Source organism: Triticum dicoccoides, chromosome 2B, assembly GCF_002162155.2.
Source record: "Triticum dicoccoides isolate Atlit2015 ecotype Zavitan chromosome 2B, WEW_v2.0, whole genome shotgun sequence".
NCBI classification, from domain to species: domain Eukaryota; kingdom Viridiplantae; phylum Streptophyta; class Magnoliopsida; order Poales; family Poaceae; genus Triticum; species Triticum dicoccoides.
The window spans coordinates 22,432,426-22,446,517 of NC_041383.1; the positions used below are offsets into that span (position 1 = coordinate 22,432,426).

At 44.9% G+C, this 14,092-nt stretch overlaps 1 pseudogene; it reads right to left on the reverse strand.

Moving 5' to 3' along the window:
- Positions 1-12,053: 12,053 nt before the first annotated feature.
- LOC119360276 lies at positions 12,054-12,875 on the reverse strand (annotated as a pseudogene).
- Between the last annotated feature and the right edge of the window lie 1,217 nt (positions 12,876-14,092).

Genomic DNA, 14,092 nt, shown 5'->3' on the forward strand with positions numbered 1-14,092 from the left:
GCTTCACCGAGGTCTTTCTTTGAAAAACTCCTTTCAAACACTCCTTTTGCTTTGCAGAATAATTCTACAATATTTCCGATCTACAATATGTCATTCACATATACTTATCAGAAATGCTGTAGTGCTCCCACTCACTTTCTAGTAAATACAGGCTTCACCACAAGTCTGTATAAAACTATATGCTTTGATCAACTTATCAAAGCGTATATTCCAACTCCGAGATGCTTGCACCAGTCCATAGATGGATCGCTGGAGCTTGCGTATTTTGTCAGCACCTTTAGGATTGACAAAACCTTCTGGTTGCATCATATACAACTCTTCTTTAAATCCATTAACGAATGTAGTTTTGTTTATCCATTTGCCAGATTTCATAAAAATGCGGCAATTGCTAACATGATTTGGACAGACTTAAGCATCGCTACGAGTGAGAAAATTTCATCGTAGTCAACACCTTGAACTTTGTCAAAAACCTTTTTCGACAAGTCTAGCTTTGTAGATAGTAACACTACTATCAACGTCCGTCTTCCTCTTGAAGATCCATTTATTTTCTATGGTTTGCCGATCATCGGGCAAATCCATCAAAGTCCATACTTTGTTCTCATACATGGATCATATCTCAGATTTCATGGCCTCAAACCATTTTGCGAAATCTGGGCTCATCATCGCTTCCTCATAGTTCGTAGGTTCATCATGGTCTAGTAACATGACTTCCAGAAAAGGATTACCACACCACGCTGGTGCGGACCGTACTCTGGAAGACCTACGAGGTTCTGTAGTAACTTGATCTGAAGTTTCATGATCATCATCATTAGCTTCCTCACTAATTGGTGTAGAAATCACTGGAACTGATTTTAGTGATGAAAAATTTTCCAATTCAGGAGAAGGTACAGTTACCTCATCAAGTTCTACTTTTCTCCCACTCACTTCTTTCGAGAGAAACTCCTTCTCTAGAAAGGATCCATTTTTAGCAACGAATATCTTGCCTTCGGATCTGTGATAGAAGGTGTACCCAACAATTTCCTTTGGGTATTCTATGAAGACGCACTTCTCCGATTTGGGTTCGAGCTTATCAGGATGAAACTTTTTCACATAAGCATCGCAGCCCCAAACTTTAAGAAACGACAACTTGGGTTTCTTGCTAAACCACAGTTCATATGGTGTCGTCTCAACGGATTTAGATGGTGCCCTTTTAACGTGAATGCAGCTGTCTCTAATGCATAACCCAAAAACAATAGTGGTAAATCAGTAAGAGACATCATAGATCGCACTATATCCAATAAAGTGCGGTTACAATGTTTGGACACACCATAACGTTGTGGTGTTCCAGGTGGCGTGAGCTGTGAAACTATTCCACATTGTTTTAATTGAAGACCAAACTCGTAACTCAAATATTCGTCTCTGCGATCAGATCGCAGAAACTTTATTTTCTTGTTACGATGATTTTTCCACTTCACTCTGAAATTCTTTGAACCTTTCAACTATTTCAGACTTATGTTTCATCAAGTAGATATACCCATATCTGCTCAAATCATCTTGTGAAGGTCAGAAAATAACGATACTTGCCACGAGCATCAACACTCATTGGATTGCATACATCGGTATGTATTATTTCCAATAAGTCAGTAGCTTGTTCCATTGTTCCAGAGAACGGAGTTTTAGTCATCTTGCCCAAAAGGCACGGTTCGCAAGCATCAAATGATTCATAACCAAGTGATTCCGAAAATCCATTGTTATGGAGTTTCTTCATGCGCTTTACACCGATATGACCCAAACGGCAGTGCCACAAATAAGTTGCACTATCATTATTAACTTTGCATCTTTTGGCATCAATATTATGAATATGTGCATCACTACGATCGAGAGCCAACAAACTATTTTCGTTGGGTGTATGACAATTGAAGGTTTTATTCATTTAAATAGAACAACAATTATTCTCTGATTTTAAATGAATAACCTTATTGCAATAAACATGATCAAATCATATTCATGCTCAACGCAAACGCCAAATAACATTTATTTAGGTTTAACACTAATCCCGAAAGTATAGGGAGTGTGCGATGATGATCATATCAATCTTGGAACTACTTCCAACACTCATCGTCACTTCCCCTTCAACTAGTCTTTGTTTATTCTGTAACTCCTGTTTCGAGTTACTAATCTTAGCAACCGAACAAGTATCAAATACTCAGGGCTACTATAAACACTAGTAAAGCACACATCAATAACCTGTATATCAAATATACCCTTGTTCACTTTGCCATCCTTCTTATCCACCAAATATTCAGGGCATTTCCGCTTCCAGTGACCATTTCCTTTGCAGTGTAAGCACTCAGTTTCAGGCTTTGGTCCAGCTTTGGTCTTCTTCACGGGAGTGACAACTTGTTTGCCATTCTACTTGAAGTTTCCCTTTCTTTCCCTTTGCCCTTTTCTTGAAACTAGTGGTCTTGTCAATCATCAACACTTGATGTTTTTTCTTGATTTCTACCTTCGTCGATTTCAACATCACGAAGAGCTCGGGAATCGTTTTCGCCATCCCTTGCATACTATAGTTCATCACGAAGTTCTAGTAACTTAGTGATGGTGACTAGAGAATTCTGTCAATCACTATCTTATCTGGAAGATTAACTCCCACTTGATTCAAGCGATTGAAGTATCCAGACAATCTGAGCACATGCTCACTAGTTGAGCGATTCTCCTCCATCTTTTAGCTATAGAACTTGTTGGAGACTTCATATCTCTCAACTCGGGTATTTGCTTGAAATATTAACTTCAATTCCTGGAGCATCTCATATGGTCCATGATGTTCAAAACATCTTTGAAGTCCCGATTCTAAGCCATAAAGCATGGTGCACAAAACTATCAAGTAGTCATCATATTGAGCTAGCCAAACATTCATAACGTCTGCATCTGCTCCTGCAATAGGTCTGTCACCTAGCGGTGCATTAAGGACATAATTCTTCTGTGCAGCAATGAGGATAAACCTCAGATCGCGGATCCAATCCGCATCATTGCTACTAACATTTTTCAACACAATTTTCTCTAGGAACATATCAAAATAAACATATGAAAGCAACAACGCAAGCTATTGATCTTACAACATAATTTGCAAAATACTACTAGGACTAAGTTCATGATAAATTTAAGTTCAATTAATCATATTACTTAAGAACTCCCACTTACATAGACATCCCTCTAATCCTCTAAGTGATCACGTGATCCAAATCAACTAAACCATGTCCAATCATCACGTGAGATGGAGTAGTTTCAATGGTGAACATCACTATGTTGATCATATCTACTATATGATTCACGCTCGACCTTTCGGTCTCCGTGTTCCGAGGCCATATCTGCATATGCTAGGCTCGTCAAGTTTAACCTGAGTATTCCGCGTGTGCAAAACTGACTTGCATCCGTTGTAGATGGACGTAGAGCTTATCACACCCGATCATCGCGTGGTGTCTGGGCACAACGAACTTTGGCAACGGTGCATACTCAGGGAGAATACTTCTTGATAATTTTAGTGAGAGATCATCTTAAAATGCTACCGTCAATCAAAGTAAGAATAAGATGTATAATAGATAAACATCATATGCAATCAAAATATGTGACATGATATGGCCATGATCATCTTGCGCCTTTGATCTCCATCTCCAAAGTACTGTCATGATCTCTATATTCACCGGCACGACACCATGACCTTCATCATCTTGATCTATATCAATGTGTCATCACATGGTTGTCTCACCAACTATTGCTCTTGCAACTATTGCTATCGTATAGCGATAAAGTAAAGCAATTATTTGGCACTTGCATCTTATGCAACAAAGAGACATCCATAGGGCTTCTGCCAGTTGCCGATAACTTCAACAAAACATGATCATCTCATACAACAACTTATATCTTATCACGTCTTGACCATATCACATCACAACATGCCCTGCAAAAACAAGTTAGACGTCCTCTACTTTGTTGTTGCAAATTTTACGTGGCTGCTACGGGCTGAGCAAGAACCGTTCTTACCTACGCATCAAAAACCACAACGATAGTTCGTCAAGTTGGTGCTGTTTTAACCTTCGCAAGGATCGGGCGTAGCCACACTCGGTTCAACTAAAGTTGGAGAAACTGACACCCGCTAGTCACCTGTGTGCATAGCACGGCGGTAAAACCAGTCTCGCGTAACCGTACGCGTAATGTCGGTCCGGGCCGCTTCATCCAACAATACCGCCGAACCAAAGTATGACATGCTGGTAAGCAGTATGGTTTGTATCGCCCACAACTCACTTGTGTTCTACTCGTGCATAAAACATCAACGCATAAAACCTAGGCTCGGATGCCACTGTTGGGGAACGTAGTAATTTCAAAAAATTTCCTACGCACACGCAAGATCATGGTGATGCATAGCAACGAGAGGGGAGAGTGTTGTCTACGTACCCTCGTAGACCGAAGCGGAAGCGTTGACGCAACGTAGAGGAAGTAGTCGTACGTCTTCCCGGTCCAACCGATCCAAGCACCGTTACTCCGGCACCTCCGAGTTCTTGACACACGTACAACTCGATGACGCACCCTGGGCTCCGATCCAGCAAAGCTTCGGGGAGGAGTTCTGTCAGCACGACGGCGTGGTGACGATCTTGATGTTCAACCGTCGCAGGGCTTCGCCTAAGCACCGCTACAATATGACCGAGGTGTAATATCGTGGAGGGGGGCACCGCACACGGCTAAGGAACGATCACGAAGATCAACTTGTGTGTCTATGGGGTGCCCCCCGCCCCCGTATATAAAGGAGCAAGGGGGAGGCCGGCCGGCCCCTTGGGGCGCGCCAAGGAGGAGGAATCCTCCTCCTAGTAGGAGTAGGATTCCTCCTTTCCTACTCCTACTAGGAGGGGGAAGGAAGGGGGAGAGGGGGGAAGGAAAGGGGGGCGCCGCCCCCCCTCCTAGTCTAATTCGGACCAGAGGGAGAGGGGGCGCGTGGCCCACCCTGGCCGCCGCTCTCTCTTCCCACCAAGGCCCATGTGGCCCATTAACTCTCCCGGGGGGGGGGTTCCGGTAACCCCCACGGCACTCCGGTTTTCTCCGAAATCACCCGGAACAATTCCGGTGTTCGAATATAGTCGTCCAATATATCAATTTTTATGTCTCGACCATTTCGAGACTCCTCGTCATGTCCGTGATCACATCCGGAACTCCGAACAACCTTTGGTACATCAAAATACATAAACTTATAAAGAAACTGTCATCGTAACTTTAAGTGTGCGGACCCTACGGTTCGAGAACAATGTAGACATGACCGAGACACGTCTCCGGTCAATAACCAATAGCGGGACCTGGATGCCCATATTGGTTCCTACATATTCTACGAAGATCTTAATCGGTCAGAACGCATAACAACATACGTTGTTCCCTTTGTCATCGGTATGTTACTTGCCCGAGATTCGATCGTCGGTATCCAATACCTAGTTCAATCTCGTTACCGGCAAGTCTCTTTACTTGTTCCGTAATACATCATCTCGCAACTAACTCATTAGTTGCATTGCTTGCAAGGCTTATGTGATGTGCATTACCGAGAGGGCCCAGAGATACCTCTCCGACATTCGGAGTGACAAATCCTAATCTCGAAATACGCCAACCCAGCAAGTACCTTCGGAGACACCTGTAGAGCACCTTTATAATCACCCAGTTACGTTGTGACGTTTGGTAGCACACAAAGTGTTCCTCCGGTAAACGGGAGTTGCATAATCTCATAATCATAGGAACATGTATAAGTCATGAAGAAAGCAATAGCAACATACTAAACGATCGGGTGCTAAGCTAACTGAATGGGTCATGTCAATCACATCATTCTCCTAATGATGTGATCCCGTTAATCAAATGACAACTCATGTCTATGGCTAGGAAACATAACCATCTTTGATTAACGAGCTAGTCAAGTAGAGGCATACTAGTGACACTGTTTGTCTATGTATTCACACATGTATCATGTTTCCGATTAATACAATTCTAGCATGAATAATAAACAATTATCATGAAATAATGAAATAAATAATAACTTTATTATTGCCTCTAGGGCATATTTCCTTCAATAGCAGCTCATTCATAGCATCCATCTCTTTTCGTATTTCTGCATGGTCTGCATTCATATGCATCAACTCCTCAAGGCGTGTTCTGGACTTTTCTAGATCTCTTGTGACATTGCCAAATTTCTTGCTGCTCCATGTATGCAACTTGCCCATCAGTTTACCAAGAGCTAGGTGAACATCCTTTAGATTTCTCTTGCTGCCCTCAGCCCTCCACGCCTCCGCAACCAGTTCCTCAAGTGCGGGTTCTCGTTCCCACATAATTTCATACCGTCGACAGCGCTGCGGTTTTGGCGCCGTGTCTTGCACACACCGGATGAGGAATGGTCGGAGTAGGGCGACACCAAGTGAAGCACCGCCGCTTCCGCGAACAAGTCACGCCATGCATTAGTATCCACTGCACGGTCCAATCGTACCTGCACGTTGGCCCGTCCACTCCTCCTGTTATCGTATGTGAAGGGGTACCCTGCAAAACCTAAATCAATCAGACCACACGTTTCAAGTGCATCTCTAAAAATAAGCATCTGTCCTGGGGCTCTTGGGGTTTCAGATAAATGCTCATAGTCCCACATTGCTTCGTTGAAGTCTCCTATGATCAACCACGGGAGGTCACTATTACCATGTAGGCATCGTAAGGAGTCCCACATGAGATGTCTATTTTCGACTCTGGGTTCACCATACACAAAGGTAATCCGCCATTGTGGATCATCATCTGACACGCGGACGTACACATCAATCCAGTGTTTATTGATTTCTTGGACTTGAACTGATACAGACTCATCCCAAAATAAAGCAAGACCTCCACTCATACCATCACTACTGACTCCTTCAAAACCCGACAGACCTAACCGAGAACGAAGACGAAACATTTTATCTCTAGATTGTCTCGTTTCACATAAAAAACAAACTTTAGGGAATGGTCGGATACAAGAGCCGCGAGATCACGAACTGTTCGAGGGTTCCCCACCCCTCGAGAGTTCCAGCTTAAGCAATTCATGGCTCCTGACGGGGCGCCACACTTAGCCCCGTCAGTTTACCGGCGGCCCCATGGCCGGTTGCCTCCATAATCTGATCCTCTTTCCCGTTATGCAAAACCTCCACCTTCTCCTCTTCTTGCTTATTGCTTGGGCCCGCTACCAGCCTGCCCTTCTTCAGCACTCCTTCACTTGTCTTGTCCACGAAAGGCACAAGGGCCTTCTCGCCGTTCACCACCTTAACTTGTTCATACACCAGCTCACCCGGCCTCTTCCCAAGGACAGAATCATTGTAGTCCATCGTCTCTGAAACCGAGCTCAAAGAGTCTCCCGACGCGCTAAGGTCCCATAGAGCTGGGATCATATCTTTCATGCTCGGGGTGTTATCACGGATGACTAGCGGCCCAGCCTTCCTGCTGGCTGGTTTCTTTGCCATTGCCGCCCCCTTCTTCTTCACTTGTTTTGCTGTCGGGGCCACCCCCTTCCCAGTAGTTTTGTTTTCAAACTTTGTGGCCATTTCCTTAACCTTGCTCGACTCCGGCTTCTCTCCTGCCAACTTCATTTGGAGGCTCGCAATTTCCTCTGCAAGTGCATTGTCCTCTTCCTCTGCTGCTACACTCTCCTTTTCATCAAAACCATCATTCGCATCCACTCTCGGTGGGATCATGCTATGGGCCTGTACCGGGGTATTATGAGAGCTTGCATGGCTGGCAGCACTCCTTGTTCCGCTATCTGCAACTCCAGCACTTCCCAAGTTGAAATTCAGATCCCTTCTGGCTCTTGATTGTCCCGGTGATGGGGTATACGCTGCTCTGAACTCAAACTTTTTGAATGGTGAGCATCTCAACGTCGAGTCATATCCCTTAGAGACAAGCCCTCGGATCTTTTTCTCACAGACATCCTTGTCATGCCCCATGAAGCCGCAGTGGAAGCAAAAGTGAGGCACTCGTTCGTATATGATTTTAAAGGTGGTACGCTTGGTCACTCCCTTAGCCATATATTCCATTGTCACCTCCTTTTGCAGTCTCCTATTGTAAGGCAGCATCACCCGAACCCTCAAGAACTCCCTTGTACCATGGCCCCCTTCCGGTACATCCACAGCAAGTACTTCTCCCAGGGTACTTCCCAAAGCTTGGCCATAGGCCTTGGTCTGTTTTTTGTAAGGAACATCAAAAACCCTAGCCCATACTGGGACTGCCTCCAGGGTTGATTCAGATGGTCTCGCCTCGTCATCAAAAGGTTTTACCAACAGGGCATCACCATTGAAAATCCAAGGACCGCCCCGGGCAACAAATCTGTAATCGCCTTCAGACCCAACGTGATTGTGAAGTAATTCTTCCCCATGGGTTTAAACTCGACACCCGTCCTCAGCCGCCAGACGCCCTCAAAGTGATCTGACAACGTTTTTGCGGAGGGTTTCTTCTGGGATCTATAGAGTCCCATGAGCCTCCATAGAGGCGAGGCTGGCATCTCCTCTTCTTCATCATCACTGAAATCGACCGCCACAAAAGCGACATCATCCACATCCACTTCACCTCCAAGCTGTGAATCCACTGCATCCAGTAACCCATCCTCCGATTCCTTAGCATCCCAGTTGCCTACCCATGGTGAATCCTCCTCCAAACCCTCCTCCGAAGGCACCACGCGTGCATGCACTAACATCCCGCCGCCAGAAGGCTTCGGGTGGGCAAGAACCTCATCGTTTCTCCCGTGATGACCCCCACCTCCGGTGACGGATTGGGAGCGCTGCATCTTGGGCTTCTCCGGTTGTGGGTTAGGGCTACCTGCGACGGATCGCTGACAAGGGATATGATCCCGGCCCGCGGTACCCCCGCTATAAGTAGATCTATTCCCTGTCGTATGGACTCCTAGATCGCCCCGGATGGCAACCCTAGTCGTCCTACCAAGACACGTAGACGACAGAGACTTCGACGACGTAACTGGGAGGGACTCCCTGGCACTTGCCGATGGACTCGCGCGGTGGCCTTTCGGCGGCGGGGTAGGATCGCCCATGGTCGCCGCAGAAACCCTAACCCTAGCGCAGCCAGACTTTTGGGATTTTCTAACTCTGACACAAAAACATTTAACACAGAGAACAGCGCTTCATAAGTTTTAGAGGATGCGAAGGTTCTGCGGGAAAACAGAGTTCCATAATGCAACCTTCCTATTTTTTTTATTTTCTTTCTGAGTACCATATTTACAACAATTTAGACCAAACAATTCAATAATTAAACAAATGCTATACAAACCATTGATCACGATACAACAAATAATCCAAATAGTCTGGTCAAATAAACTATTTAAGTAAGAATAAATGATTTCTAGAGAAATTGAACACACTATCTTCCAGCTAGCTGCCAATGAGACTCAATGGGACACTCCTTCAGCCAATGGTGGGAGGTCCGGTCTTCAATCTTTTGGTACGCCTCGGAAAGGGCTTGAATGCGGGCTGCATGCCAACAATGTCTAACGATTGTGCTAGTATCTTCATAGTTCAATGGGGGTTGGCATATACCTATCATCCACTATGATCATCTTGTGTAGGATCACGCAAGTCATGATATTTGCCAAGACATCCTCGTTCCAGAAACAAGACGGCCTCGGGACATTGGAAAACCTTGCTTGCAACATTGCAAATACCCTCTCAATGTTTTTCCTCCAAGTTTCTTCCGCCTTGGTGAAATGCATATGTTTACTGCTCTTGGAATTAAAAATTGAATTCACAAATGTTGACCAAGATTCATAGATGTCATCGGTTAGACAGTAGCTTTGCCCATACTTATGACCATTCACCATAAAGTTGCAAGGTGGAGAAGTAGCACAAGCTAACCTTTGCAAATAGATGAGATCTCTACAAGATATTGATGTCATTGTGAGACTTAGACAACCCAAACTAGCAATGCTAGATCCAAAAAACTTCAAAGGCAACAACTTCCAAAATTATTGTTAGATCCTTGCAATGCCCGGTGAACTGGTCGTGCGAAGTTGCAGAGCAATTCTTCCACCTCTAGCCATACAGCCAACACTCCCTAGCATCCCAAACTAGTCTTTCCTCCGTGCATCATTTCAAGCTTTGTCGTGTCCTTGACATTAGATGCGCAGATACTGCTCTCCACAAACCCTCACCGCAGTTACAGCGAACACTCTCGTGAACTTTATGATTGTATCTTCGATGACAAATTGTGATGGTTAGGCATGCCGTCACCAACATATGTACCCACATGTAAGGAGCCATGTCACCCATGTCTGGACCCACATGTAAACAGCAATGTCAGCATCGACTAAGCCCTTATGTCATCGTTGTTGACCGGTCAAACCTGACGCCCTAGTTACTATTGATGGCCACCATTGATGATAAAACCACATCCTTACCCACATGGAAGCAATCACGTCGGCATCTGCTAGGCCCATTGTCAGAATCTTTGACCGGTCAAACCAATGAACCAATTAATGTTGATGGATTATCGTCACAAAAATGATCTTAGGTGACAAATTTGCCTATCATAGGAGACAATATTGACCATCACCGAAAATGATGATTCATGAAAAAATAGGTTCGTCACCTAAGACACGATCTTAGGTGAGAGAAAAAGTGGTACCGTCAAGATTTTATATTTTTTTGACAGTACTTCAATGACGGTGGGGGTGAAGGTGAAAACCGTCAGCAGACCATTTTCGATGGCGAAAATTTGTTATAGTGACACAAGTGGGTAGTTACTAAAAAACCTCTGTTGTGTAGCATCATGAGGAGAGCGATGCTCAAGCGCCGCTATCACCTAATACAACCACCCAAGGCCATAATCTAGGTTTTCACCCTGAAAAACAGCGAGTAATGCTTTCAACGGGGTAATGGCGTAGAAATATCGTGATTGCCAGGTATAGCTAAATCTAGTAGCACCACTGCACCACCATCGATGTCACTTATGTGTTGTCGCCACAACTATTCCGCAATCCTAGCAGCTACATGCGATGTGCAACCACCGTTGTACAACCATCCCACCACGTCAAGCCGTCGTCCATAGTTTGCATTTCCTTGACGAAGTCAACCACCATATCTAGCGAGAGGAACGCTCACGAAGACCTTTCGGTGGCCACCACAATCCACCGTGAATCTGCCACCGTAGGATGGAATGGTCACCACAAGTACGAATACCGATGGCGGAGCACACCGCCGACGACTATCACTTCGCCGGATAAGAGCCCTATCTAGGCCCGGCCCACAAGTCAACATGTCCCAAGTTGGAGCATGGAAGCTAGATCACCATCGCCGACGGGCGCCCTCTCCCTCCCTTGGCCGCTTTGGCGACTGGAGGGGGTGGGGATATTGTTGTTTCGAACTGGTGATCATAGGGTAAGGTTTTTAGTTGTGTTTTTTGTCCCCAATTGTCAGTAGTGAGGTGGTGGAGATGACGTTGGCATGGAATAAGTCTTTCATGTCTCCTCCTTCTCATGATGGTGCCTTTTTACAACGTTTGGAAGCGTCTGTCCCAGATCTGGTTCTCCAGATTGCTTTTTCTTTTCTTTTGCAGATTTGTCCCAGTGGCTTTGTTCTACGGAATGGAGGGGCGTATGTATTTCTCCGGCTCTAGTTCCGACCAACGAAGGTTGGCCAGTTTCGGTCTCAATCGGGAGCGTGTGAGAGTTGTGTTCCCCGACTCCGTCTAGCCGGGCCAGGTGCGCTATACAACCATTTTCTTATTCGGAGTGGTGATTTCAGGCGTAGCTTTTACAAGCTATTGGGTTTAAACAAGCTTACTACACTAAGAAGGAGACACAGATGTGACAAGAAGTATTGCGTACCGCGCACTGTCTATGGATGCAGGAGGAAGAATATTTCGACACCCAAACAATTTAGTTGTATTTGTATATTTCTGTAAATTTATTCTTTTAGGGATTTCTGTAAAGTTGTTATTCTAAGGGTTCGTGTAACTATTATATAGTCTTTGGCATTTTCAAAGAAAAAAATCCATACATAAACCCAAGCATGCATGTTCGGTCCTCCCTCCCCCTAATTGATTTTGGGGTGAACAATGTGCCCCGCGAATAGGATCACAACTGACACCGCCATGACAAAGAAGGCAAAATGATGGTCAGCAACAAAGGCCACACGCTGCGATGGTGGAGGTTGGGCACTAGTCGTGCTACACGTAATCATCATGGTGGTAGCCGCGGCCTCAGTGCCTTCCTCATTCACCTCGATGACGGCTCAGTGGATCACTTCCTGCAGCGCCGGCCACCTCCTTCCCCCCGCCCCGTCCTTGGCCACATCAGATAGGTCGGCCTTCCTCGGCTCAAAAGCCTCCTTGAGCCCGATGTCGCCGAGAATGTCATTCATAGTCATGTCAAAGCTGACCTTGAATGTAGGCAGCCAGAAGTCGTCGACCTCGACGCCACTCCTCGGTAGATGCGTGCACAAAAAGTCAGGTTCGCAGGCGATCTGGTTGGCCAAACAACACATCCCGTCACGCACGTTGGGGAGGAAGACACACAATTAGTAGATCGGCTCTGGCTGCGATTGTGCGGGCTAGGGGCGGCCTTGCTCATAGCGCAGGCGGAGCACCTTGAAGCCATTGTGCCACGCGATTCTTTGCCTACCGAAGCCACGCATGAAGGGCGTCTCGATGGCGGTGCTGTCAAGGCGGTGAAACAGATGGTGTTCCTCGTCGAATGGCTTGCTCCACTTGCCTGTGAAGTAGATGGCGTTGACGAGCACCAGGTCGGTGAGGCGGGACAACGCGTCACGGCCGATCAGGGTGAGGATGAGGTTGTTTGTCAACGCCGCCACCCATGAGTTGATCCGCTCCTTTGCCTCCTCCAGCTGCATGTACATAACGACAATCATACTATTGTTAGGCGCCGAGTTATTTCCTTCCTAGTAATTAAGTGCTTCTATAATAACCACTCTCACCTATATACAACACCTCTTCCTGCTGACCTCTCCGCCGTGTCTTATCTGTGCTTGCAGGAGTAAAACAAGCTCTACAAATGGATAATGCTTGATTTGATCAAGTTGATTTTAACAGCAAAATATTTGCTTCTCTATTATCAAAAGAATCAAATTTATCATTGATGCATGGGACTAAATAAAGTTAGTGCCAAAGCAGGCCAAAGGCAAGACTGTTGGCTCTTTTCGTGCTCAGGAACACAGATCGTAAGGTCCTAATCACAAGCTTCTCAAGCCTATTTTGTGCCCTCTTGTAGCTTCATAGTTTCAAGTCTCCGAGGGGTAAATAAATTGTAGTGTACCACCCAAAGAAAAAAAAGTACCATAGTCTTCTGTAGGCTAAACATCAGGGGGTAAATAGGCACAACAAATTTAACTTAAAATATAAAGCCATCAGGATAATGTACTTATTTGATTATATCCGAAGAAACAATACCACAAATCCAAGAAACAAATATCGTCATCCATTTATCGTATAATTTTCATATAAATTTTAGTTTACCCCAAAACAAGAACAACAAACATATTAATCATTACATACATTCAAAAGATAATAATACACTCTTGGTAATAGGTGGATTGAACAACTGTTAGCGATGATAAGTGAAACACATTGTCATACTTTTTGTAATTTGATGGAGAAAAATTATTGCCTATCTTGATGTTGTTTAGCATGACGATCTTCATCTTGCTTCAACTACGAAGAGGAATCAGATGACAACGCGTCAAGTCTATTGATAAAGTTTTCCACCAGCTCCTTAGTGATCTGACCTACAATGTGGTTGGCAACTCTCTTGGTCTCTAGGACTTAAAGTTGGCAATCTTGAAGACACCGAAACTGACAGAGATTGTGGTCCCCTTTTGTCATCATAATACGCGCCAAAAGAACCGATTATGAGATATTTATACCAAACTTTTCTATTTTATCCTAATTTTTGTTTGGACAAAGTCCTGAATAGGTTTTTTCTTACATTGATTCCAAACCGCAGTAATAGGAAAAATGTTAGGTTGCAAGATCATGACTTCTTGATCATGCATGAATTAAACAGAGATTCAAAGAAATGATTATTTGGGTTCTCCACATTATTTTTGTTTGTGCATGC